At 45.2% G+C, this 21,705-nt stretch overlaps 32 non-coding genes and 1 pseudogene across 32 annotated transcripts; all 33 read right to left on the reverse strand.

Moving 5' to 3' along the window:
- Window positions 1-254: 254 nt before the first annotated feature.
- LOC144392565 (U5 spliceosomal RNA) lies at window positions 255-369 on the reverse strand. Its single transcript, XR_013455949.1, has one exon. It is a non-coding gene; the product is annotated as a U5 spliceosomal RNA (small nuclear RNA).
- Window positions 370-811: 442 nt separating this feature from the next.
- Window positions 812-975, reverse strand: LOC144392095 (U1 spliceosomal RNA). The gene has a single exon (XR_013455483.1). It is a non-coding gene; the product is annotated as a U1 spliceosomal RNA (small nuclear RNA).
- A 276-nt stretch (window positions 976-1,251) lies between these two features.
- On the reverse strand, window positions 1,252-1,442 carry LOC144392326 (U2 spliceosomal RNA). Its single transcript, XR_013455713.1, has one exon. It is a non-coding gene; the product is annotated as a U2 spliceosomal RNA (small nuclear RNA).
- Window positions 1,443-2,147: 705 nt separating this feature from the next.
- LOC144392093 (U5 spliceosomal RNA) lies at window positions 2,148-2,262 on the reverse strand. Its single transcript, XR_013455481.1, has one exon. It is a non-coding gene; the product is annotated as a U5 spliceosomal RNA (small nuclear RNA).
- Window positions 2,263-2,694: 432 nt separating this feature from the next.
- LOC144392100 (U1 spliceosomal RNA) lies at window positions 2,695-2,858 on the reverse strand. Its single transcript, XR_013455486.1, has one exon. It is a non-coding gene; the product is annotated as a U1 spliceosomal RNA (small nuclear RNA).
- Window positions 2,859-3,134: 276 nt separating this feature from the next.
- LOC144392328 (U2 spliceosomal RNA) lies at window positions 3,135-3,325 on the reverse strand. Its single transcript, XR_013455714.1, has one exon. It is a non-coding gene; the product is annotated as a U2 spliceosomal RNA (small nuclear RNA).
- A 705-nt stretch (window positions 3,326-4,030) lies between these two features.
- Window positions 4,031-4,145, reverse strand: LOC144392566 (U5 spliceosomal RNA). The gene has a single exon (XR_013455950.1). It is a non-coding gene; the product is annotated as a U5 spliceosomal RNA (small nuclear RNA).
- A 434-nt stretch (window positions 4,146-4,579) lies between these two features.
- Window positions 4,580-4,743, reverse strand: LOC144392101 (U1 spliceosomal RNA). The gene has a single exon (XR_013455487.1). It is a non-coding gene; the product is annotated as a U1 spliceosomal RNA (small nuclear RNA).
- Window positions 4,744-5,019: 276 nt separating this feature from the next.
- On the reverse strand, window positions 5,020-5,210 carry LOC144392330 (U2 spliceosomal RNA). The gene has a single exon (XR_013455716.1). It is a non-coding gene; the product is annotated as a U2 spliceosomal RNA (small nuclear RNA).
- Window positions 5,211-5,915: 705 nt separating this feature from the next.
- Window positions 5,916-6,030, reverse strand: LOC144392567 (U5 spliceosomal RNA). Its single transcript, XR_013455951.1, has one exon. It is a non-coding gene; the product is annotated as a U5 spliceosomal RNA (small nuclear RNA).
- Window positions 6,031-6,464: 434 nt separating this feature from the next.
- On the reverse strand, window positions 6,465-6,628 carry LOC144392102 (U1 spliceosomal RNA). The gene has a single exon (XR_013455489.1). It is a non-coding gene; the product is annotated as a U1 spliceosomal RNA (small nuclear RNA).
- Window positions 6,629-6,904: 276 nt separating this feature from the next.
- Window positions 6,905-7,095, reverse strand: LOC144392331 (U2 spliceosomal RNA). The gene has a single exon (XR_013455717.1). It is a non-coding gene; the product is annotated as a U2 spliceosomal RNA (small nuclear RNA).
- Window positions 7,096-7,697: 602 nt separating this feature from the next.
- On the reverse strand, window positions 7,698-7,812 carry LOC144392079 (U5 spliceosomal RNA). Its single transcript, XR_013455466.1, has one exon. It is a non-coding gene; the product is annotated as a U5 spliceosomal RNA (small nuclear RNA).
- A 442-nt stretch (window positions 7,813-8,254) lies between these two features.
- Window positions 8,255-8,418, reverse strand: LOC144392104 (U1 spliceosomal RNA). Its single transcript, XR_013455491.1, has one exon. It is a non-coding gene; the product is annotated as a U1 spliceosomal RNA (small nuclear RNA).
- Window positions 8,419-8,694: 276 nt separating this feature from the next.
- LOC144392332 (U2 spliceosomal RNA) lies at window positions 8,695-8,885 on the reverse strand. The gene has a single exon (XR_013455718.1). It is a non-coding gene; the product is annotated as a U2 spliceosomal RNA (small nuclear RNA).
- A 705-nt stretch (window positions 8,886-9,590) lies between these two features.
- LOC144392570 (U5 spliceosomal RNA) lies at window positions 9,591-9,705 on the reverse strand. Its single transcript, XR_013455953.1, has one exon. It is a non-coding gene; the product is annotated as a U5 spliceosomal RNA (small nuclear RNA).
- A 434-nt stretch (window positions 9,706-10,139) lies between these two features.
- LOC144392105 (U1 spliceosomal RNA) lies at window positions 10,140-10,303 on the reverse strand. Its single transcript, XR_013455492.1, has one exon. It is a non-coding gene; the product is annotated as a U1 spliceosomal RNA (small nuclear RNA).
- Window positions 10,304-10,579: 276 nt separating this feature from the next.
- Window positions 10,580-10,770, reverse strand: LOC144392333 (U2 spliceosomal RNA). The gene has a single exon (XR_013455720.1). It is a non-coding gene; the product is annotated as a U2 spliceosomal RNA (small nuclear RNA).
- Window positions 10,771-11,475: 705 nt separating this feature from the next.
- LOC144392571 (U5 spliceosomal RNA) lies at window positions 11,476-11,590 on the reverse strand. The gene has a single exon (XR_013455954.1). It is a non-coding gene; the product is annotated as a U5 spliceosomal RNA (small nuclear RNA).
- Window positions 11,591-12,024: 434 nt separating this feature from the next.
- Window positions 12,025-12,188, reverse strand: LOC144392106 (U1 spliceosomal RNA). The gene has a single exon (XR_013455493.1). It is a non-coding gene; the product is annotated as a U1 spliceosomal RNA (small nuclear RNA).
- A 276-nt stretch (window positions 12,189-12,464) lies between these two features.
- On the reverse strand, window positions 12,465-12,655 carry LOC144392334 (U2 spliceosomal RNA). The gene has a single exon (XR_013455721.1). It is a non-coding gene; the product is annotated as a U2 spliceosomal RNA (small nuclear RNA).
- Window positions 12,656-13,257: 602 nt separating this feature from the next.
- Window positions 13,258-13,372, reverse strand: LOC144392572 (U5 spliceosomal RNA). The gene has a single exon (XR_013455955.1). It is a non-coding gene; the product is annotated as a U5 spliceosomal RNA (small nuclear RNA).
- A 442-nt stretch (window positions 13,373-13,814) lies between these two features.
- LOC144392108 (U1 spliceosomal RNA) lies at window positions 13,815-13,978 on the reverse strand. Its single transcript, XR_013455494.1, has one exon. It is a non-coding gene; the product is annotated as a U1 spliceosomal RNA (small nuclear RNA).
- Window positions 13,979-14,254: 276 nt separating this feature from the next.
- LOC144392482 (U2 spliceosomal RNA) lies at window positions 14,255-14,445 on the reverse strand. Its single transcript, XR_013455869.1, has one exon. It is a non-coding gene; the product is annotated as a U2 spliceosomal RNA (small nuclear RNA).
- Window positions 14,446-15,150: 705 nt separating this feature from the next.
- Window positions 15,151-15,265, reverse strand: LOC144392573 (U5 spliceosomal RNA). The gene has a single exon (XR_013455956.1). It is a non-coding gene; the product is annotated as a U5 spliceosomal RNA (small nuclear RNA).
- A 434-nt stretch (window positions 15,266-15,699) lies between these two features.
- On the reverse strand, window positions 15,700-15,863 carry LOC144392109 (U1 spliceosomal RNA). Its single transcript, XR_013455495.1, has one exon. It is a non-coding gene; the product is annotated as a U1 spliceosomal RNA (small nuclear RNA).
- Window positions 15,864-16,139: 276 nt separating this feature from the next.
- Window positions 16,140-16,330, reverse strand: LOC144392336 (U2 spliceosomal RNA). Its single transcript, XR_013455723.1, has one exon. It is a non-coding gene; the product is annotated as a U2 spliceosomal RNA (small nuclear RNA).
- A 705-nt stretch (window positions 16,331-17,035) lies between these two features.
- Window positions 17,036-17,150, reverse strand: LOC144392080 (U5 spliceosomal RNA). Its single transcript, XR_013455468.1, has one exon. It is a non-coding gene; the product is annotated as a U5 spliceosomal RNA (small nuclear RNA).
- Window positions 17,151-17,592: 442 nt separating this feature from the next.
- LOC144392110 (U1 spliceosomal RNA) lies at window positions 17,593-17,756 on the reverse strand. The gene has a single exon (XR_013455496.1). It is a non-coding gene; the product is annotated as a U1 spliceosomal RNA (small nuclear RNA).
- A 276-nt stretch (window positions 17,757-18,032) lies between these two features.
- Window positions 18,033-18,223, reverse strand: LOC144392337 (U2 spliceosomal RNA). Its single transcript, XR_013455724.1, has one exon. It is a non-coding gene; the product is annotated as a U2 spliceosomal RNA (small nuclear RNA).
- A 705-nt stretch (window positions 18,224-18,928) lies between these two features.
- LOC144392574 (U5 spliceosomal RNA) lies at window positions 18,929-19,043 on the reverse strand. The gene has a single exon (XR_013455957.1). It is a non-coding gene; the product is annotated as a U5 spliceosomal RNA (small nuclear RNA).
- Window positions 19,044-19,477: 434 nt separating this feature from the next.
- Window positions 19,478-19,641, reverse strand: LOC144392111 (U1 spliceosomal RNA). The gene has a single exon (XR_013455497.1). It is a non-coding gene; the product is annotated as a U1 spliceosomal RNA (small nuclear RNA).
- Window positions 19,642-19,917: 276 nt separating this feature from the next.
- LOC120829960 (U2 spliceosomal RNA) lies at window positions 19,918-20,119 on the reverse strand (annotated as a pseudogene).
- Between the last annotated feature and the right edge of the window lie 1,586 nt (window positions 20,120-21,705).

Consider the following 21,705-nt stretch of genomic DNA (forward strand, 5'->3'; position numbering starts at 1 on the left):
AATCTTGTTGATTTCACAATGAATTCAGACAGTGATTTGCTGATTTGAGACGTGCTCCACCGGAGACTCCAGTAAAGTGACCATTAATCCCTGTAAAATCCTGCTTAAATCTGGTTGATTTCACTTTGGATTCAGACAGTGATTTGAGACTTGCTGCACTAGTGACTCCAGTGATAAGTAAACACAACTTTGTTTGTGCTCCATTGTCAGGAGCCTCTGTCCAACTACTTTTCTTTTCACACAAGTACATGAGGCTCAGCCAATTGGCAGAGCCTGCCAAAAATATGGTCAACTCATTGTTGTTCCTCTCCACGGAAGTCTTTAGTAAAAGGCGAAAGACTTATGCGTATTGAAGAGAAACCAAAGTCAGTTGCGGAATCAGGTGGCAGGCAGCCTTATATCCCAGTCGCAACAGTGATCCCTCTTGTGGTTGGGACTGGTTGAGCTGCGGTTGTCCAATGCCAAACCCATTCCCCAGCACCAGCCATCAAAAACTCATTGATTTGTTTACAAGCAAAAGTGTAAAGTCCTGCTGAAATGTGCTTGATTTCACTTTGGATTCAGACAGTGATTTGCTGATTTGAGACGTGCTCCACTGGAGACTCCAGCGCAGTGATGATTAATGCTGAAATCTGGTTGATTTCACTTTGGATTCAGACAGTGATTTGCTGATTGTAGACTCCCTCCACCGGAGACTCCAGTGCAGTGGTGATTAATCCGTGTAAAATCCTGCTGAAATGTGGTTGATTTCACTAGGGATTCAGACAGTGATGATTAAACGGGACACCTGGTTTTTCTTTGACTTCAATATCAGGGGAGAGCGCGAACGCAGTCCCCCACTACCACAAATTATGCAGTCGAGATTCCCACATTTGGGGAATTCGCAGTGGTCAGCACAGTCGCAGTGCAATGACTGAGCCTCGCCCTGGGTGAACCACCTTCTTGATCATGGTATCTCCCCTGCCAGGTAAGTATGAGTTGGTGGTGACAGAGGCAGGGACGGTATTCCCAGTCACAGCATTTGTGGTGACGGTTCGCAGATGGCACCGTCCTCACAGATCGGTGAAGTTAAAATCAGTGATTTGAGACTTGCAAAACAAAGGCACTATTGATGAGTAAGCATAAGTCACTTGCCAAAAGCCTCAGTCTTAAAAACTATGTGGAGGTGAGACTTGTTTTACTCAAAGCAGAAATCATTTCCAACACCACACCACTGATTCAGGTTACCATTTCTTTTATTTTCCACAATTTAAAGGGTGCACCGTTCCCGGAGGTGCTGCAATACCGGGTCGATGCTTGGAGTGAACGGAGCAAGCCCCTTTTTCATCTCCCAGAGCTAAAAATCGGCTTAATATGTAGTCCTCGTATAGAGGACATATCAGATATTAAACTGATAAGAACAGATACTACACTTGATCTTAGCCAAAAGGCCGAGAAGCGATAACACCAAACTGTTTGTTTGCAGACCCAACGTACCAGCACATATCTCAATTGTCGCGGTGCGGTTCTTTCAACTGGGCGTAGCAGTCGCTTGCTACTTAACAACCCACTCCCCACGCTGCCCCTGTCCTCAAAAAAGCTAAAATCATTGATTTGTTTACAAGCAAAAGTGTAAACTCCTGCTGAAATCTGGTTGATTTCACTGTTGTTTCAGACACTAGAGACTCCAGTGATGATTAATCACTGTAAAGTCCTGCTGAAAATCTTGTTGATTTCACAATGGATTCAGACAGAGATTTGAGACTTGCTGCAAGGCTCCACTAGTGACTCCAGTGATGATTCATCTCTGCAAAGTCCTGCTGAAAATCTTGTTGATTTCACAATGGATTCAGACAGAGATTTGAGACTTGCTGCAAGGCTCCACTAGTGACTCCAGTGATGATTCCTGCTGAAAATCTTGTTGATTTCACAATGAATTCAGACAGTGATTTGCTGATTTGAGACGTGCTCCACCGGAGACTCCAGTAAAGTGACCATTAATCCCTGTAAAATCCTGCTGAAATCTGGTTGATTTCACTTTGGATTCAGACAGTGATTTGAGACTTGCTGCACTAGTGACTCCAGTGATAAGTAAACACAACTTTGTTTGTGCTCCATTGTCAGGAGCCTCTGTCCAACTACTTTTCTTTTCACACAAGTACATGAGGCTCAGCCAATTGGCAGAGCCTGCCAAAAATATGGTCAACTCATTGTTGTTCCTCTCCACGGAAGTCTTTAGTAAAAGGCGAAAGACTTATGCGTATTGAAGAGAAACCAGTCAGTTGCGGAATCAGGTGGCAGGCAGCCTTATATCCCAGTCGCAACAGTGATCCCTCTTGTGGTTGGGACTGGTTGAGCTGCGGTTGTCCAATGCCAAACCCATTCCCCAGCACCAGCCATCAAAAACTCATTGATTTGTTTACAAGCAAAAGTGTAAAGTCCTGCTGAAATGTGCTTGATTTCACTTTGGATTCAGACAGTGATTTGCTGATTTGAGACGTGCTCCACTGGAGACTCCAGCGCAGTGATGATTAATGCTGAAATGTGCTTGATCTCACTTTGGATTCAGACAGTGATTCTAGACTCCCTCCACTGGAGACTCCAGTGCAGTGGTGATTAATCCGTGTAAAATCCTGCTGAAATGTGGTTGATTTCACTAGGGATTCAGACAGTGATGAATAAACGGGACACCTGGTTTTTCTTTGACTTCAATATCAGGGGAGAGCGCGAACGCAGTCCCCCACTACCACAAATTATGCAGTCGAGATTCCCACATTTGGGGAATTCGCAGTGGTCAGCACAGTCGCAGTGCAATGACTGAGCCTCGCCCTGGGTGAACCACCTTCTTGATCATGGTATCTCCCCTGCCAGGTAAGTATGAGTTGGTGGTGACAGAGGCAGGGACGGTATTCCCAGTCACAGCATTTGTGGTGACGGTTCGCAGATGGCACCGTCCTCACAGATCGGTGAAGTTAAAATCAGTGATTTGAGACTTGCAAAACAAAGGCACTATTGATGAGTAAGCATAAGTCACTTGCCAAAAGCCTCAGTCTTAAAAACTATGTGGAGGTGAGACTTGTTTTACTCAAAGCAGAAATCATTTCCAACACCACACCACTGATTCAGGTTACCATTTCTTTTATTTTCCACAATTTAAAGGGTGCACCGTTCCCGGAGGTGCTGCAATACCGGGTCGATGCTTGGAGTGAACGGAGCAAGCCCCTTTTTCATCTCCCAGAGCTAAAAATCGGCTTAATATGTAGTCCTCGTATAGAGGACATATCAGATATTAAACTGATAAGAACAGATACTACACTTGATCTTAGCCAAAAGGCCGAGAAGCGATAACACCAAACTGTTTGTTTGCAGACCCAACGTACCAGCACATATCTCAATTGTCGCGGTGCGGTTCTTTCAACTGGGCGTAGCAGTCGCTTGCTACTTAACAACCCACTCCCCACGCTGCCCCCGTCCTCAAAAAAGCTAAAATCATTGATTTGTTTACAAGCAAAAGTGTAAACTCCTGCTGAAATCTGGTTGATTTCACTGTTGTTTCAGACACTAGAGACTCCAGTGATGATTAATCACTGTAAAGTCCTGCTGAAAATCTTGTTGATTTCACAATGGATTCAGACAGAGATTTGAGACTTGCTGCAAGGCTCCACTAGTGACTCCAGTGATGATTCATCTCTGCAAAGTCCTGCTGAAAATCTTGTTGATTTCACAATGGATTCAGACAGAGATTTGAGACTTGCTGCAAGGCTCCACTAGTGACTCCAGTGATTATTCCTGCTGAAAATCTTGTTGATTTCACAATGAATTCAGACAGTGATTTGCTGATTTGAGACGTGCTCCACCGGAGACTCCAGTAAAGTGACCATTAATCCCTGTAAAATCCTGCTGAAATCTGGTTGATTTCACTTTGGATTCAGACAGTGATTTGAGACTTGCTGCACTAGTGACTCCAGTGATAAGTAAACACAACTTTGTTTGTGCTCCATTGTCAGGAGCCTCTGTCCAACTACTTTTCTTTTCACACAAGTACATGAGGCTCAGCCAATTGGCAGAGCCTGCCAAAAATATGGTCAACTCATTGTTGTTCCTCTCCACGGAAGTCTTTAGTAAAAGGCGAAAGACTTATGCGTATTGAAGAGAAACCAAAGTCAGTTGCGGAATCAGGTGGCAGGCAGCCTTATATCCCAGTCGCAACAGTGATCCCTCTTGTGGTTGGGACTGGTTGAGCTGCGGTTGTCCAATGCCAAACCCATTCCCCAGCACCAGCCATCAAAAACTCATTGATTTGTTTACAAGCAAAAGTGTAAAGTCCTGCTGAAATGTGCTTGATTTCACTTTGGATTCAGACAGTGATTTGCTGATTTGAGACGTGCTCCACTGGAGACTCCAGCGCAGTGATGATTAATGCTGAAATGTGCTTGATCTCACTTTGGATTCAGACAGTGATTGTAGACTCCCTCCACTGGAGACTCCAGTGCAGTGGTGATTAATCCGTGTAAAATCCTGCTGAAATGTGGTTGATTTCACTAGGGATTCAGACAGTGATGAATAAACGGGACACCTGGTTTTTCTTTGACTTCAATATCAGGGGAGAGCGCGAACGCAGTCCCCCACTACCACAAATTATGCAGTCGAGATTCCCACATTTGGGGAATTCGCAGTGGTCAGCACAGTCGCAGTGCAATGACTGAGCCTCGCCCTGGGTGAACCACCTTCTTGATCATGGTATCTCCCCTGCCAGGTAAGTATGAGTTGGTGGTGACAGAGGCAGGGACGGTATTCCCAGTCACAGCATTTGTGGTGACGGTTCGCAGATGGCACCGTCCTCACAGATCGGTGAAGTTAAAATCAGTGATTTGAGACTTGCAAAACAAAGGCACTATTGATGAGTAAGCATAAGTCACTTGCCAAAAGCCTCAGTCTTAAAAACTATGTGGAGGTGAGACTTGTTTTACTCAAAGCAGAAATCATTTCCAACACCACACCACTGATTCAGGTTACCATTTCTTTTATTTTCCACAATTTAAAGGGTGCACCGTTCCCGGAGGTGCTGCAATACCGGGTCGATGCTTGGAGTGAACGGAGCAAGCCCCTTTTTCATCTCCCAGAGCTAAAAATCGGCTTAATATGTAGTCCTCGTATAGAGGACATATCAGATATTAAACTGATAAGAACAGATACTACACTTGATCTTAGCCAAAAGGCCGAGAAGCGATAACACCAAACTGTTTGTTTGCAGACCCAACGTACCAGCACATATCTCAATTGTCGCGGTGCGGTTCTTTCAACTGGGCGTAGCAGTCGCTTGCTACTTAACAACCCACTCCCCACGCTGCCCCCGTCCTCAAAAAAGCTAAAATCATTGATTTGTTTACAAGCAAAAGTGTAAACTCCTGCTGAAATCTGGTTGATTTCACTGTTGTTTCAGACACTAGAGACTCCAGTGATGATTAATCACTGTAAAGTCCTGCTGAAAATCTTGTTGATTTCACAATGGATTCAGACAGAGATTTGAGACTTGCTGCAAGGCTCCACTAGTGACTCCAGTGATGATTCATCTCTGCAAAGTCCTGCTGAAAATCTTGTTGATTTCACAATGGATTCAGACAGAGATTTGAGACTTGCTGCAAGGCTCCACTAGTGACTCCAGTGATGATTCCTGCTGAAAATCTTGTTGATTTCACAATGAATTCAGACAGTGATTTGCTGATTTGAGACGTGCTCCACCGGAGACTCCAGTAAAGTGACCATTAATCCCTGTAAAATCCTGCTGAAATCTGGTTGATTTCACTTTGGATTCAGACAGTGATTTGAGACTTGCTGCACTAGTGACTCCAGTGATAAGTAAACACAACTTTGTTTGTGCTCCATTGTCAGGAGCCTCTGTCCAACTACTTTTCTTTTCACACAAGTACATGAGGCTCAGCCAATTGGCAGAGCCTGCCAAAAATATGGTCAACTCATTGTTGTTCCTCTCCACGGAAGTCTTTAGTAAAAGGCGAAAGACTTATGCGTATTGAAGAGAAACCAAAGTCAGTTGCGGAATCAGGTGGCAGGCAGCCTTATATCCCAGTCGCAACAGTGATCCCTCTTGTGGTTGGGACTGGTTGAGCTGCGGTTGTCCAATGCCAAACCCATTCCCCAGCACCAGCCATCAAAAACTCATTGATTTGTTTACAAGCAAAAGTGTAAAGTCCTGCTGAAATGTGCTTGATTTCACTTTGGATTCAGACAGTGATTTGCTGATTTGAGACGTGCTCCACTGGAGACTCCAGCGCAGTGATGATTAATGCTGAAATGTGCTTGATCTCACTTTGGATTCAGACAGTGATTGTAGACTCCCTCCACTGGAGACTCCAGTGCAGTGGTGATTAATCCGTGTAAAATCCTGCTGAAATGTGGTTGATTTCACTAGGGATTCAGACAGTGATGAATAAACGGGACACCTGGTTTTTCTTTGACTTCAATATCAGGGGAGAGCGCGAACGCAGTCCCCCACTACCACAAATTATGCAGTCGAGATTCCCACATTTGGGGAATTCGCAGTGGTCAGCACAGTCGCAGTGCAATGACTGAGCCTCGCCCTGGGTGAACCACCTTCTTGATCATGGTATCTCCCCTGCCAGGTAAGTATGAGTTGGTGGTGACAGAGGCAGGGACGGTATTCCCAGTCACAGCATTTGTGGTGACGGTTCGCAGATGGCACCGTCCTCACAGATCGGTGAAGTTAAAATCAGTGATTTGAGACTTGCAAAACAAAGGCACTATTGATGAGTAAGCATAAGTCACTTGCCAAAAGCCTCAGTCTTAAAAACTATGTGGAGGTGAGACTTGTTTTACTCAAAGCAGAAATCATTTCCAACACCACACCACTGATTCAGGTTACCATTTCTTTTATTTTCCACAATTTAAAGGGTGCACCGTTCCCGGAGGTGCTGCAATACCGGGTCGATGCTTGGAGTGAACGGAGCAAGCCCCTTTTTCATCTCCCAGAGCTAAAAATCGGCTTAATATGTAGTCCTCGTATAGAGGACATATCAGATATTAAACTGATAAGAACAGATACTACACTTGATCTTAGCCAAAAGGCCGAGAAGCGATAACACCAAACTGTTTGTTTGCAGACCCAACGTACCAGCACATATCTCAATTGTCGCGGTGCGGTTCTTTCAACTGGGCGTAGCAGTCGCTTGCTACTTAACAACCCACTCCCCACGCTGCCCCCGTCCTCAAAAAAGCTAAAATCATTGATTTGTTTACAAGCAAAAGTGTAAACTCCTGCTGAAATCTGGTTGATTTCACTGTTGTTTCAGACACTAGAGACTCCAGTGATGATTAATCACTGTAAAGTCCTGCTGAAAATCTTGTTGATTTCACAATGGATTCAGACAGAGATTTGAGACTTGCTGCAAGGCTCCACTAGTGACTCCAGTGATGATTCCTGCTGAAAATCTTGTTGATTTCACAATGAATTCAGACAGTGATTTGCTGATTTGAGACGTGCTCCACCGGAGACTCCAGTAAAGTGACCATTAATCCCTGTAAAATCCTGCTGAAATCTGGTTGATTTCACTTTGGATTCAGACAGTGATTTGAGACTTGCTGCACTAGTGACTCCAGTGATAAGTAAACACAACTTTGTTTGTGCTCCATTGTCAGGAGCCTCTGTCCAACTACTTTTCTTTTCACACAAGTACATGAGGCTCAGCCAATTGGCAGAGCCTGCCAAAAATATGGTCAACTCATTGTTGTTCCTCTCCACGGAAGTCTTTAGTAAAAGGCGAAAGACTTACGCGTATTGAAGAGAAACCAAAGTCAGTTGCGGAATCAGGTGGCAGGCAGCCTTATATCCCAGTCGCAACAGTGATCCCTCTTGTGGTTGGGACTGGTTGAGCTGCGGTTGTCCAATGCCAAACCCATTCCCCAGCACCAGCCATCAAAAACTCATTGATTTGTTTACAAGCAAAAGTGTAAAGTCCTGCTGAAATGTGCTTGATTTCACTTTGGATTCAGACAGTGATTTGCTGATTTGAGACGTGCTCCACTGGAGACTCCAGCGCAGTGATGATTAATGCTGAAATCTGGTTGATTTCACTTTGGATTCAGACAGTGATTTGCTGATTGTAGACTCCCTCCACCGGAGACTCCAGTGCAGTGGTGATTAATCCGTGTAAAATCCTGCTGAAATGTGGTTGATTTCACTAGGGATTCAGACAGTGATGATTAAACGGGACACCTGGTTTTTCTTTGACTTCAATATCAGGGGAGAGCGCGAACGCAGTCCCCCACTACCACAAATTATGCAGTCGAGATTCCCACATTTGGGGAATTCGCAGTGGTCAGCACAGTCGCAGTGCAATGACTGAGCCTCGCCCTGGGTGAACCACCTTCTTGATCATGGTATCTCCCCTGCCAGGTAAGTATGAGTTGGTGGTGACAGAGGCAGGGACGGTATTCCCAGTCACAGCATTTGTGGTGACGGTTCGCAGATGGCACCGTCCTCACAGATCGGTGAAGTTAAAATCAGTGATTTGAGACTTGCAAAACAAAGGCACTATTGATGAGTAAGCATAAGTCACTTGCCAAAAGCCTCAGTCTTAAAAACTATGTGGAGGTGAGACTTGTTTTACTCAAAGCAGAAATCATTTCCAACACCACACCACTGATTCAGGTTACCATTTCTTTTATTTTCCACAATTTAAAGGGTGCACCGTTCCCGGAGGTGCTGCAATACCGGGTCGATGCTTGGAGTGAACGGAGCAAGCCCCTTTTTCATCTCCCAGAGCTAAAAATCGGCTTAATATGTAGTCCTCGTATAGAGGACATATCAGATATTAAACTGATAAGAACAGATACTACACTTGATCTTAGCCAAAAGGCCGAGAAGCGATAACACCAAACTGTTTGTTTGCAGACCCAACGTACCAGCACATATCTCAATTGTCGCGGTGCGGTTCTTTCAACTGGGCGTAGCAGTCGCTTGCTACTTAACAACCCACTCCCCACGCTGCCCCTGTCCTCAAAAAAGCTAAAATCATTGATTTGTTTACAAGCAAAAGTGTAAACTCCTGCTGAAATCTGGTTGATTTCACTGTTGTTTCAGACACTAGAGACTCCAGTGATGATTAATCACTGTAAAGTCCTGCTGAAAATCTTGTTGATTTCACAATGGATTCAGACAGAGATTTGAGACTTGCTGCAAGGCTCCACTAGTGACTCCAGTGATGATTCATCTCTGCAAAGTCCTGCTGAAAATCTTGTTGATTTCACAATGGATTCAGACAGAGATTTGAGACTTGCTGCAAGGCTCCACTAGTGACTCCAGTGATGATTCCTGCTGAAAATCTTGTTGATTTCACAATGAATTCAGACAGTGATTTGCTGATTTGAGACGTGCTCCACCGGAGACTCCAGTAAAGTGACCATTAATCCCTGTAAAATCCTGCTGAAATCTGGTTGATTTCACTTTGGATTCAGACAGTGATTTGAGACTTGCTGCACTAGTGACTCCAGTGATAAGTAAACACAACTTTGTTTGTGCTCCATTGTCAGGAGCCTCTGTCCAACTACTTTTCTTTTCACACAAGTACATGAGGCTCAGCCAATTGGCAGAGCCTGCCAAAAATATGGTCAACTCATTGTTGTTCCTCTCCACGGAAGTCTTTAGTAAAAGGCGAAAGACTTATGCGTATTGAAGAGAAACCAAAGTCAGTTGCGGAATCAGGTGGCAGGCAGCCTTATATCCCAGTCGCAACAGTGATCCCTCTTGTGGTTGGGACTGGTTGAGCTGCGGTTGTCCAATGCCAAACCCATTCCCCAGCACCAGCCATCAAAAACTCATTGATTTGTTTACAAGCAAAAGTGTAAAGTCCTGCTGAAATGTGCTTGATTTCACTTTGGATTCAGACAGTGATTTGCTGATTTGAGACGTGCTCCACTGGAGACTCCAGCGCAGTGATGATTAATGCTGAAATGTGCTTGATCTCACTTTGGATTCAGACAGTGATTCTAGACTCCCTCCACTGGAGACTCCAGTGCAGTGGTGATTAATCCGTGTAAAATCCTGCTGAAATGTGGTTGATTTCACTAGGGATTCAGACAGTGATGAATAAACGGGACACCTGGTTTTTCTTTGACTTCAATATCAGGGGAGAGCGCGAACGCAGTCCCCCACTACCACAAATTATGCAGTCGAGATTCCCACATTTGGGGAATTCGCAGTGGTCAGCACAGTCGCAGTGCAATGACTGAGCCTCGCCCTGGGTGAACCACCTTCTTGATCATGGTATCTCCCCTGCCAGGTAAGTATGAGTTGGTGGTGACAGAGGCAGGGACGGTATTCCCAGTCACAGCATTTGTGGTGACGGTTCGCAGATGGCACCGTCCTCACAGATCGGTGAAGTTAAAATCAGTGATTTGAGACTTGCAAAACAAAGGCACTATTGATGAGTAAGCATAAGTCACTTGCCAAAAGCCTCAGTCTTAAAAACTATGTGGAGGTGAGACTTGTTTTACTCAAAGCAGAAATCATTTCCAACACCACACCACTGATTCAGGTTACCATTTCTTTTATTTTCCACAATTTAAAGGGTGCACCGTTCCCGGAGGTGCTGCAATACCGGGTCGATGCTTGGAGTGAACGGAGCAAGCCCCTTTTTCATCTCCCAGAGCTAAAAATCGGCTTAATATGTAGTCCTCGTATAGAGGACATATCAGATATTAAACTGATAAGAACAGATACTACACTTGATCTTAGCCAAAAGGCCGAGAAGCGATAACACCAAACTGTTTGTTTGCAGACCCAACGTACCAGCACATATCTCAATTGTCGCGGTGCGGTTCTTTCAACTGGGCGTAGCAGTCGCTTGCTACTTAACAACCCACTCCCCACGCTGCCCCTGTCCTCAAAAAAGCTAAAATCATTGATTTGTTTACAAGCAAAAGTGTAAACTCCTGCTGAAATCTGGTTGATTTCACTGTTGTTTCAGACACTAGAGACTCCAGTGATGATTAATCACTGTAAAGTCCTGCTGAAAATCTTGTTGATTTCACAATGGATTCAGACAGAGATTTGAGACTTGCTGCAAGGCTCCACTAGTGACTCCAGTGATGATTCATCTCTGCAAAGTCCTGCTGAAAATCTTGTTGATTTCACAATGGATTCAGACAGAGATTTGAGACTTGCTGCAAGGCTCCACTAGTGACTCCAGTGATGATTCCTGCTGAAAATCTTGTTGATTTCACAATGAATTCAGACAGTGATTTGCTGATTTGAGACGTGCTCCACCGGAGACTCCAGTAAAGTGACCATTAATCCCTGTAAAATCCTGCTGAAATCTGGTTGATTTCACTTTGGATTCAGACAGTGATTTGAGACTTGCTGCACTAGTGACTCCAGTGATAAGTAAACACAACTTTGTTTGTGCTCCATTGTCAGGAGCCTCTGTCCAACTACTTTTCTTTTCACACAAGTACATGAGGCTCAGCCAATTGGCAGAGCCTGCCAAAAATATGGTCAACTCATTGTTGTTCCTCTCCACGGAAGTCTTTAGTAAAAGGCGAAAGACTTATGCGTATTGAAGAGAAACCAAAGTCAGTTGCGGAATCAGGTGGCAGGCAGCCTTATATCCCAGTCGCAACAGTGATCCCTCTTGTGGTTGGGACTGGTTGAGCTGCGGTTGTCCAATGCCAAACCCATTCCCCAGCACCAGCCATCAAAAACTCATTGATTTGTTTACAAGCAAAAGTGTAAAGTCCTGCTGAAATGTGCTTGATTTCACTTTGGATTCAGACAGTGATTTGCTGATTTGAGACGTGCTCCACTGGAGACTCCAGCGCAGTGATGATTAATGCTGAAATGTGCTTGATCTCACTTTGGATTCAGACAGTGATTCTAGACTCCCTCCACTGGAGACTCCAGTGCAGTGGTGATTAATCCGTGTAAAATCCTGCTGAAATGTGGTTGATTTCACTAGGGATTCAGACAGTGATGAATAAACGGGACACCTGGTTTTTCTTTGACTTCAATATCAGGGGAGAGCGCGAACGCAGTCCCCCACTACCACAAATTATGCAGTCGAGATTCCCACATTTGGGGAATTCGCAGTGGTCAGCACAGTCGCAGTGCAATGACTGAGCCTCGCCCTGGGTGAACCACCTTCTTGATCATGGTATCTCCCCTGCCAGGTAAGTATGAGTTGGTGGTGACAGAGGCAGGGACGGTATTCCCAGTCACAGCATTTGTGGTGACGGTTCGCAGATGGCACCGTCCTCACAGATCGGTGAAGTTAAAATCAGTGATTTGAGACTTGCAAAACAAAGGCACTATTGATGAGTAAGCATAAGTCACTTGCCAAAAGCCTCAGTCTTAAAAACTATGTGGAGGTGAGACTTGTTTTACTCAAAGCAGAAATCATTTCCAACACCACACCACTGATTCAGGTTACCATTTCTTTTATTTTCCACAATTTAAAGGGTGCACCGTTCCCGGAGGTGCTGCAATACCGGGTCGATGCTTGGAGTGAACGGAGCAAGCCCCTTTTTCATCTCCCAGAGCTAAAAATCGGCTTAATATGTAGTCCTCGTATAGAGGACATATCAGATATTAAACTGATAAGAACAGATACTACACTTGATCTTAGCCAAAAGGCCGAGAAGCGATAACACCAAACTGTTTGTTTGCAGACCCAACGTACCAGCACATATCTCAATTGTCGCGGTGCGGTTCTTTCAACTGGGCGTAGCAGTCGCTTGCTACTTAACAACCCACTCCCCACGCTGCCCCCGTCCTCAAAAAAGCTAAAATCATTGATTTGTTTACAAGCAAAAGTGTAAACTCCTGCTGAAATCTGGTTGATTTCACTGTTGTTTCAGACACTAGAGACTCCAGTGATGATTAATCACTGTAAAGTCCTGCTGAAAATCTTGTTGATTTCACAATGGATTCAGACAGAGATTTGAGACTTGCTGCAAGGCTCCACTAGTGACTCCAGTGATGATTCCTGCTGAAAATCTTGTTGATTTCACAATGAATTCAGACAGTGATTTGCTGATTTGAGACGTGCTCCACCGGAGACTCCAGTAAAGTGACCATTAATCCCTGTAAAATCCTGCTTAAATCTGGTTGATTTCACTTTGGATTCAGACAGTGATTTGAGACTTGCTGCACTAGTGACTCCAGTGATAAGTAAACACAACTTTGTTTGTGCTCCATTGTCAGGAGCCTCTGTCCAACTACTTTTCTTTTCACACAAGTACATGAGGCTCAGCCAATTGGCAGAGCCTGCCAAAAATATGGTCAACTCATTGTTGTTCCTCTCCACGGAAGTCTTTAGTAAAAGGCGAAAGACTTATGCGTATTGAAGAGAAACCAAAGTCAGTTGCGGAATCAGGTGGCAGGCAGCCTTATATCCCAGTCGCAACAGTGATCCCTCTTGTGGTTGGGACTGGTTGAGCTGCGGTTGTCCAATGCCAAACCCATTCCCCAGCACCAGCCATCAAAAACTCATTGATTTGTTTACAAGCAAAAGTGTAAAGTCCTGCTGAAATGTGCTTGATTTCACTTTGGATTCAGACAGTGATTTGCTGATTTGAGACGTGCTCCACTGGAGACTCCAGCGCAGTGATGATTAATGCTGAAATCTGGTTGATTTCACTTTGGATTCAGACAGTGATTTGCTGATTGTAGACTCCCTCCACCGGAGACTCCAGTGCAGTGGTGATTAATCCGTGTAAAATCCTGCTGAAATGTGGTTGATTTCACTAGGGATTCAGACAGTGATGATTAAACGGGACACCTCGTTTTTCTTTGACTTCAATATCAGGGGAGAGCGCGAACGCAGTCCCCCACTACCACAAATTATGCAGTCGAGATTCCCACATTTGGGGAATTCGCAGTGGTCAGCACAGTCGCAGTGCAATGACTGAGCCTCGCCCTGGGTGAACCACCTTCTTGATCATGGTATCTCCCCTGCCAGGTAAGTATGAGTTGGTGGTGACAGAGGCAGGGACGGTATTCCCAGTCACAGCATTTGTGGTGACGGTTCGCAGATGGCACCGTCCTCACAGATCGGTGAAGTTAAAATCAGTGATTTGAGACTTGCAAAACAAAGGCACTATTGATGAGTAAGCATAAGTCACTTGCCAAAAGCCTCAGTCTTAAAAACTATGTGGAGGTGAGACTTGTTTTACTCAAAGCAGAAATCATTTCCAACACCACACCACTGATTCAGGTTACCATTTCTTTTATTTTCCACAATTTAAAGGGTGCACCGTTCCCGGAGGTGCTGCAATACCGGGTCGATGCTTGGAGTGAACGGAGAAAGCCCCTTTTTCATCTCCCAGAGCTAAAAATCGGCTTAATATGTAGTCCTCGTATAGAGGACATATCAGATATTAAACTGATAAGAACAGATACTACACTTGATCTTAGCCAAAAGGCCGAGAAGCGATAACACCAAACTGTTTGTTTGCAGACCCAACGTACCAGCACATATCTCAATTGTCGCGGTGCGGTTCTTTCAACTGGGCGTAGCAGTCGCTTGCTACTTAACAACCCACTCCCCACGCTGCCCCCGTCCTCAAAAAAGCTAAAATCATTGATTTGTTTACAAGCAAAAGTGTAAACTCCTGCTGAAATCTGGTTGATTTCACTGTTGTTTCAGACACTAGAGACTCCAGTGATGATTAATCACTGTAAAGTCCTGCTGAAAATCTTGTTGATTTCACAATGGATTCAGACAGAGATTTGAGACTTGCTGCAAGGCTCCACTAGTGACTCCAGTGATGATTCATCTCTGCAAAGTCCTGCTGAAAATCTTGTTGATTTCACAATGGATTCAGACAGAGATTTGAGACTTGCTGCAAGGCTCCACTAGTGACTCCAGTGATGATTCCTGCTGAAAATCTTGTTGATTTCACAATGAATTCAGACAGTGATTTGCTGATTTGAGACGTGCTCCACCGGAGACTCCAGTAAAGTGACCATTAATCCCTGTAAAATCCTGCTGAAATCTGGTTGATTTCACTTTGGATTCAGACAGTGATTTGAGACTTGCTGCACTAGTGACTCCAGTGATAAGTAAACACAACTTTGTTTGTGCTCCATTGTCAGGAGCCTCTGTCCAACTACTTTTCTTTTCACACAAGTACATGAGGCTCAGCCAATTGGCAGAGCCTGCCAAAAATATGGTCAACTCATTGTTGTTCCTCTCCACGGAAGTCTTTAGTAAAAGGCGAAAGACTTATGCGTATTGAAGAGAAACCAAAGTCAGTTGCGGAATCAGGTGGCAGGCAGCCTTATATCCCAGTCGCAACAGTGATCCCTCTTGTGGTTGGGACTGGTTGAGCTGCGGTTGTCCAATGCCAAACCCATTCCCCAGCACCAGCCATCAAAAACTCATTGATTTGTTTACAAGCAAAAGTGTAAAGTCCTGCTGAAATGTGCTTGATTTCACTTTGGATTCAGACAGTGATTTGCTGATTTGAGACGTGCTCCACTGGAGACTCCAGCGCAGTGATGATTAATGCTGAAATGTGCTTGATCTCACTTTGGATTCAGACAGTGATTCTAGACTCCCTCCACTGGAGACTCCAGTGCAGTGGTGATTAATCCGTGTAAAATCCTGCTGAAATGTGGTTGATTTCACTAGGGATTCAGACAGTGATGAATAAACGGGACACCTGGTTTTTCTTTGACTTCAATATCAGGGGAGAGCGCGAACGCAGTCCCCCACTACCACAAATTATGCAGTCGAGATTCCCACATTTGGGGAATTCGCAGTGGTCAGCACAGTCGCAGTGCAATGACTGAGCCTCGCCCTGGGTGAACCACCTTCTTGATCATGGTATCTCCCCTGCCAGGTAAGTATGAGTTGGTGGTGACAGAGGCAGGGACGGTATTCCCAGTCACAGCATTTGTGGTGACGGTTCGCAGATGGCACCGTCCTCACAGATCGGTGAAGTTAAAATCAGTGATTTGAGACTTGCAAAACAAAGGCACTATTGATGAGTAAGCATAAGTCACTTGCCAAAAGCCTCAGTCTTAAAAACTATGTGGAGGTGAGACTTGTTTTACTCAAAGCAGAAATCATTTCCAACACCACACCACTGATTCAGGTTACCATTTCTTTTATTTTCCACAATTTAAAGGGTGCACCGTTCCCGGAGGTGCTGCAATACCGGGTCGATGCTTGGAGTGAACGGAGCAAGCCCCTTTTTCATCTCCCAGAGCTAAAAATCGGCTTAATATGTAGTCCTCGTATAGAGGACATATCAGATATTAAACTGATAAGAACAGATACTACACTTGATCTTAGCCAAAAGGCCGAGAAGCGATAACACCAAACTGTTTGTTTGCAGACCCAACGTACCAGCACATATCTCAATTGTCGCGGTGCGGTTCTTTCAACTGGGCGTAGCAGTCGCTTGCTACTTAACAACCCACTCCCCACGCTGCCCCTGTCCTCAAAAAAGCTAAAATCATTGATTTGTTTACAAGCAAAAGTGTAAACTCCTGCTGAAATCTGGTTGATTTCACTGTTGTTTCAGACACTAGAGACTCCAGTGATGATTAATCACTGTAAAGTCCTGCTGAAAATCTTGTTGATTTCACAATGGATTCAGACAGAGATTTGAGACTTGCTGCAAGGCTCCACTAGTGACTCCAGTGATGATTCATCTCTGCAAAGTCCTGCTGAAAATCTTGTTGATTTCACAATGGATTCAGACAGAGATTTGAGACTTGCTGCAAGGCTCCACTAGTGACTCCAGTGATGATTCCTGCTGAAAATCTTGTTGATTTCACAATGAATTCAGACAGTGATTTGCTGATTTGAGACGTGCTCCACCGGAGACTCCAGTAAAGTGACCATTAATCCCTGTAAAATCCTGCTGAAATCTGGTTGATTTCACTTTGGATTCAGACAGTGATTTGAGACTTGCTGCACTAGTGACTCCAGTGATAAGTAAACACAACTTTGTTTGTGCTCCATTGTCAGGAGCCTCTGTCCAACTACTTTTCTTTTCACACAAGTACATGAGGCTCAGCCAATTGGCAGAGCCTGCCAAAAATATGGTCAACTCATTGTTGTTCCTCTCCACGGAAGTCTTTAGTAAAAGGCGAAAGACTTACGCGTATTGAAGAGAAACCAAAGTCAGTTGCGGAATCAGGTGGCAGGCAGCCTTATATCCCAGTCGCAACAGTGATCCCTCTTGTGGTTGGGACTGGTTGAGCTGCGGTTGTCCAATGCCAAACCCATTCCCCAGCACCAGCCATCAAAAACTCATTGATTTGTTTACAAGCAAAAGTGTAAAGTCCTGCTGAAATGTGCTTGATTTCACTTTGGATTCAGACAGTGATTTGCTGATTTGAGACGTGCTCCACTGGAGACTCCAGCGCAGTGATGATTAATGCTGAAATCTGGTTGATTTCACTTTGGATTCAGACAGTGATTTGCTGATTGTAGACTCCCTCCACCGGAGACTCCAGTGCAGTGGTGATTAATCCGTGTAAAATCCTGCTGAAATGTGGTTGATTTCACTAGGGATTCAGACAGTGATGATTAAACGGGACACCTGGTTTTTCTTTGACTTCAATATCAGGGGAGAGCGCGAACGCAGTCCCCCACTACCACAAATTATGCAGTCGAGATTCCCACATTTGGGGAATTCGCAGTGGTCAGCACAGTCGCAGTGCAATGACTGAGCCTCGCCCTGGGTGAACCACCTTCTTGATCATGGTATCTCCCCTGCCAGGTAAGTATGAGTTGGTGGTGACAGAGGCAGGGACGGTATTCCCAGTCACAGCATTTGTGGTGACGGTTCGCAGATGGCACCGTCCTCACAGATCGGTGAAGTTAAAATCAGTGATTTGAGACTTGCAAAACAAAGGCACTATTGATGAGTAAGCATAAGTCACTTGCCAAAAGCCTCAGTCTTAAAAACTATGTGGAGGTGAGACTTGTTTTACTCAAAGCAGAAATCATTTCCAACACCACACCACTGATTCAGGTTACCATTTCTTTTATTTTCCACAATTTAAAGGGTGCACCGTTCCCGGAGGTGCTGCAATACCGGGTCGATGCTTGGAGTGAACGGAGCAAGCCCCTTTTTCATCTCCCAGAGCTAAAAATCGGCTTAATATGTAGTCCTCGTATAGAGGACATATCAGATATTAAACTGATAAGAACAGATACTACACTTGATCTTAGCCAAAAGGCCGAGAAGCGATAACACCAAACTGTTTGTTTGCAGACCCAACGTACCAGCACATATCTCAATTGTCGCGGTGCGGTTCTTTCAACTGGGCGTAGCAGTCGCTTGCTACTTAACAACCCACTCCCCACGCTGCCCCCGTCCTCAAAAAAGCTAAAATCATTGATTTGTTTACAAGCAAAAGTGTAAACTCCTGCTGAAATCTGGTTGATTTCACTGTTGTTTCAGACACTAGAGACTCCAGTGATGATTAATCACTGTAAAGTCCTGCTGAAAATCTTGTTGATTTCACAATGGATTCAGACAGAGATTTGAGACTTGCTGCAAGGCTCCACTAGTGACTCCAGTGATGATTCATCTCTGCAAAGTCCTGCTGAAAATCTTGTTGATTTCACAATGGATTCAGACAGAGATTTGAGACTTGCTGCAAGGCTCCACTAGTGACTCCAGTGATGATTCCTGCTGAAAATCTTGTTGATTTCACAATGAATTCAGACAGTGATTTGCTGATTTGAGACGTGCTCCACCGGAGACTCCAGTAAAGTGACCATTAATCCCTGTAAAATCCTGCTGAAATCTGGTTGATTTCACTTTGGATTCAGACAGTGATTTGAGACTTGCTGCACTAGTGACTCCAGTGATAAGTAAACACAACTTTGTTTGTGCTCCATTGTCAGGAGCCTCTGTCCAACTACTTTTCTTTTCACACAAGTACATGAGGCTCAGCCAATTGGCAGAGCCTGCCAAAAATATGGTCAACTCATTGTTGTTCCTCTCCACGGAAGTCTTTAGTAAAAGGCGAAAGACTTATGCGTATTGAAGAGAAACCAAAGTCAGTTGCGGAATCAGGTGGCAGGCAGCCTTATATCCCAGTCGCAACAGTGATCCCTCTTGTGGTTGGGACTGGTTGAGCTGCGGTTGTCCAATGCCAAACCCATTCCCCAGCACCAGCCATCAAAAACTCATTGATTTGTTTACAAGCAAAAGTGTAAAGTCCTGCTGAAATGTGCTTGATTTCACTTTGGATTCAGACAGTGATTTGCTGATTTGAGACGTGCTCCACTGGAGACTCCAGCGCAGTGATGATTAATGCTGAAATGTGCTTGATCTCACTTTGGATTCAGACAGTGATTGTAGACTCCCTCCACTGGAGACTCCAGTGCAGTGGTGATTAATCCGTGTAAAATCCTGCTGAAATGTGGTTGATTTCACTAGGGATTCAGACAGTGATGATTAAACGGGACACCTGGTTTTTCTTTGACTTCAATATCAGGGGAGAGCGCGAACGCAGTCCCCCACTACCACAAATTATGCAGTCGAGATTCCCACATTTGGGGAATTCGCAGTGGTCAGCACAGTCGCAGTGCAATGACTGAGCCTCGCCCTGGGTGAACCACCTTCTTGATCATGGTATCTCCCCTGCCAGGTAAGTATGAGTTGGTGGTGACAGAGGCAGGGACGGTATTCCCAGTCACAGCATTTGTGGTGACGGTTCGCAGATGGCACCGTCCTCACAGATCGGTGAAGTTAAAATCAGTGATTTGAGACTTGCAAAACAAAGGCACTATTGATGAGTAAGCATAAGTCACTTGCCAAAAGCCTCAGTCTTAAAAACTATGTGGAGGTGAGACTTGTTTTACTCAAAGCAGAAATCATTTCCAACACCACACCACTGATTCAGGTTACCATTTCTTTTATTTTCCACAATTTAAAGGGTGCACCGTTCCCGGAGGTGCTGCAATACCGGGTCGATGCTTGGAGTGAACGGAGCAAGCCCCTTTTTCATCTCCCAGAGCTAAAAATCGGCTTAATATGTAGTCCTCGTATAGAGGACATATCAGATATTAAACTGATAAGAACAGATTTTTTTTTTTTTTTTTTTTTTTTTTTTATTTTTTATTATGAAAAGGATCATGCACAATACAAACTCATATCTGTGGTTATTTCTCTTCACAATACATCAACAAACCAAACACAAATGCATACAAACTCATATCTGTAGTTCGGTCTTCTACCAATACATAAACAAACCAAAAACCAAAACCAAATGACAACTTTCAGGGATGAGGTCAGTCTACCTAGTCCCAAGGAACCCCCCTTAACCCAAGTCCTCCCTTCCACCTCTCCAAGGCGGCATGCTTCCCCCACTTCCTGATGTCCATCATTATTCTCCCCTTCAACTCCAGCTCGATCCTCTTCACCACCCCCTCCACGCTAACTTCCTTGTTGTTCACCAGGTCTTGCCTCGCCCGCCACAGGCCCCTCTTGACAAGGCTTACAATTAGCCATGTGAGGACCATTGTCCTTCCCAAGCTCACCCCTCTTTTCACCACACTCCAAGTTAAATGGAACCCCGGGACCAGCTGTACTAGCCACTTATTTGCTCTTTTCCACCCCTCGCTTGCAAAAGTACAGTCCCACATTACATGTCTAATGGTCTCATCGTGTAGACATCCAATCCTCGGGCACACGGGGGCTCTGGTCAAACCATGCCGATAAAGCAGCTCTCGTACCGGCAGGCACCCGTGGAGACATAACCAGTTGAGGTCCTTGAGCCCATTGTCAAGGCCCCGCGGTTGGATCCCCCACCAAACTCCTGCTGGTGTCCCGACCACTGCAGGTGCTACCACTCCCTTCCTGGCGACTTGGTAAAGTGCCCTGTGGCTCAATAACACGCCTGTTCCCGAGGCCTCAGGGTGTGCCCGCAGCTACCTTGCTGCATGATGGTAGTGCCATGGCTGCTGTTCCACCCGGGGAGCTAGATTACTCCAAGCTATCACACCCCTGGCCTGGTAAGAGAAATATAGCCGCATGAAGTGTCCTGATGGATGTGCCACTGGAACAGATAACTGGCTAAACAAAAAGGAAACAAAAATGCAGTCCAGTTTCAGGGGGAGGTGTGGCACATCTCTCCCTCCTGCTTCAATTGCAGCCATCATGCGGGTCCTCGACACATACTCGTATCGTCCTCCCCAGATGAAAGAGAAGACGAGACGCATTAGGGGCCTCCTCATGCTGACAGGCAAAGGATAAATGTATGCCAAATAGAGGAGAGATGGCAGAACGTCTACCTTCAATACAAGTACCTTTCCTATCAAAGTCAGCTTCCTGCTTCTCCAGAGAGCAAGCTTTTTCTGGGCTGCCAAGAAACGCCTGGTCCAGTTGACCGTGGCACTATGGACTATCTCAAAGCTGACCCCCAATACCTTCAGGGGTCCTTCGCAGAGCGGAAGCCCACCTGGTACGTCCGTCCTGTCTTTCCAACGCCCAAAGAACTTCAATGAGGACTTGGCGGTGTTTAGTTTTGCGCCAGCTGCCCGCCCAAAGCTCTGGATAATCTCCAAGGATCGAGTTAGGCAAGCATCGCTGTCTAGCAGCAGTGTGGTGTCGTCTGCGTACTGAGACAGGTATCAGAAAACCCTTAACACCCGGGTCAGCCCGAATGGCTGCCGCCAGGGGCTCCATGTAAAGGATGTAGAGCAGTGGTGAGAGCGGACA

The sequence above is a fragment of the Gasterosteus aculeatus genome, unplaced genomic scaffold (genome assembly GCF_964276395.1).
Source record: "Gasterosteus aculeatus unplaced genomic scaffold, fGasAcu3.hap1.1 HAP1_SCAFFOLD_23, whole genome shotgun sequence".
Classification (NCBI taxonomy): Eukaryota; Metazoa; Chordata; class Actinopteri; order Perciformes; family Gasterosteidae; genus Gasterosteus; species Gasterosteus aculeatus.